Genomic DNA, 2605 nt, shown 5'->3' with positions numbered 1-2605 from the left:
TAAGACTAGAGATCTTGTCAAGAAAATTAGAGATATCAAGGGAACATTTCATGCAAAGGTAGGCTCAATAAAGGAGAGAAATGGTATGGACCTAATAGAAGCAGAAGATATTAAGAAGAGGTAGCAAGAATACACAGAAGAATTAGGAAAAAAAAAAAAAGATCTTCACGACCCAGATAATCACGATGGTGTGATCACTCACCTAGAGCCAGACATCCTGAAATTCAAAGTCAAGTGAGCCTTAAGAAGCATCACTACAAACAAAGCGAGTGGAGGTGATGGAATTCCAGTTGAGCTATTTCAAATCCTAAAAGATGATGCTGTGAAAGTGCTGCACTCAATATGCCAGCAAATTTGGAAAACTCAGCAATGGTCACAGGACTGGAAAAGTCAGTTTTCATTCCAATCCCAAAGAAAGGCAATGCCAAAGAATGTTCAAACTACTGCACAATTGCACTCATCTCACACACTAGCAAAGTAATCCTCAGAATTCTCCAAGCCAGGCTTTCACAGTACATGAACTGAGAACTTCCAGATGTTCAAGCTGTATTTAGAAAAGGCAGAAGAACCAGAGATCAAATTGCCAACATTTGTTGGAACATCGAAAAAACAAGAGAGTTCCAGAAAAACATCTACTTCTGCTTTATTGACTATGCTAAAGCCTTTGACTGTGTGGATCACAACAAACTGTGGAAAATTCTTCCAGAGGTGGGAATACTAGACCACCTGACCTGCCTCCTGAGAAATCTGTATGCAGGTCAAGAAGCAACAGTTAGAACTGGACATGGAACAGCAGACTGGTTCCAAATCAGGAAAGGAGTACGTCAAGGCTGTATTTTGTCACCTTGCTTATTTAACTTATATGCAGAGTACATCAGGGGAAATGCTGGACTGGATGAAGCACAAGCTGGAATCAAGATTGCTGGGAGAAATATCAATAACCTCAGATACACATATGAAACCACCCATATGGCAGAAAGTGAAGAAGAACTAAAGAGCATCTTGATGAAAGTGAAAGAAGAGAGTAAAAAAGTTGGCTTAAAGCTCAACATTCAGAAAACTAAGATCATGGCATCCAGTCCCATCACTTCATGGCAAATAGATGGGGAAACAGCGGAAACAGTGACAGACTTTATTTTGTGGGCTCCCAAATCACTGCAGATGGTGACTGCAGCCATGAAATTAAAAGATGCTTCTTGGAAGAAAAGTTATGACCAAACTAGACAGCATATTATAAAGCAGAGACATTACTTGGCCAACAAAGTTCTGTCTAGTCAAGGCTATGGTTTTTCCTGTGGTCATGTATGGATGTAAGAGTTGAACTATAAAGAAAGCTGAGTGCCAAAGAATTGATGCTTTTGAACTGTGGTGTTGGAGAAGACATTTTCATAGTCCCTTGGACTGCAAAGAGATTGAACCAGTCCATCCTAAAGGAAATCAGTCCTGAATATTCATTGGAAGGACTGATGTTGAAGCTGAAACTCCAATACTTTAGCCACCTGATGCGAAGGGCTGACTCATTGGAAAAGACCCTGATGCTGGGAAAGATTGAGGGCAGGAGAAGAAGGGAATGACAGAGGATGAGATGGTTGGATGGCATCACCGCCTCGATGGAGATGAGTTTGGGTAAACTCTGGGAGTTGGTGATGGACAGGGAGGCCTGGCGTGCTGCAGTCCATGGGGTTGCAAAGAGTCAGACATGGCTAAGCCACTGAACTCAATTGAACCTGTTTTACAAACGAGGAAACTGATGTTTAGAGAATAAATCCTTTGATTCCAAAAGACATGAGAACAGAGCTGCTGGAGGGCAGGGATCATTTTATGCATCTCTGAATCCCGGGACCTGCACAGGGGTTGTTGGGTGAAGTGAAAGTCAATCATGTCCAACTCTTTGCGATTCCATGGACTGTAGCCCGCCAGGATCCACTGCCCGTGGCATTCTCCAGACAAGAATGCTGCAGTGGGTTGCTATGCCCTTCTCCGGGGAATCTTCCTAACCAGGGACTGAAGGCAGGTCTCCTGCATTGCAGGCAGATTCTTTATCATGTGAGCCCCCAGGGAAGCCCAGGTTTGGTGGGGAGCTGACTTTTATTATTGGTTTGTTGAATGAATGAACATTCCTACCCTGTGTTCTGCAGATTTCAACTGGAAACTACAACAGTTATTTTTAACTTATTTGTGGGAGGGGAGGGATAGGGAGGGTCCCCAGATTCCTTGAAAAACAATTGAAAAATATGACTATTTTCCCCCAGAAAAGTATATGTATGCAGATACAAAGCTCTACATTCACTTTTGGGGGACTCCTGGGCCCCCGAAACCCAACGAAGAATCTCTGCCACAAAGTATCTTTGAAATGAAGGAGTTCAGAGATCCCCTGGAGTTGGCTTTGTTTCTGGGTGTGGACGAAGCTGCATTTACCGGCCTCTTAGAGCTAATACTGCTGATTATTTGTTCAGCTCTTTTATATGGACAGAGGCCATTGCTAAGCAGATCAGGAGGTGCTTTTTAAGCACAGAGCTGAAAAGGGCCTCTGGGGATAAAATGCCTCAGTGCTGACCCCTGGCGAGACTGAAAAAGTCAAGGCCAAGGAGTATTCACTATTCAG

This window comes from Oryx dammah, unplaced genomic scaffold, assembly GCF_014754425.2.
Source record: "Oryx dammah isolate SB20612 unplaced genomic scaffold, SCBI_Odam_1.1 HiC_scaffold_2, whole genome shotgun sequence".
Classification (NCBI taxonomy): Eukaryota; Metazoa; Chordata; class Mammalia; order Artiodactyla; family Bovidae; genus Oryx; species Oryx dammah.
This window is presented reverse-complemented; position numbering follows the sequence as displayed.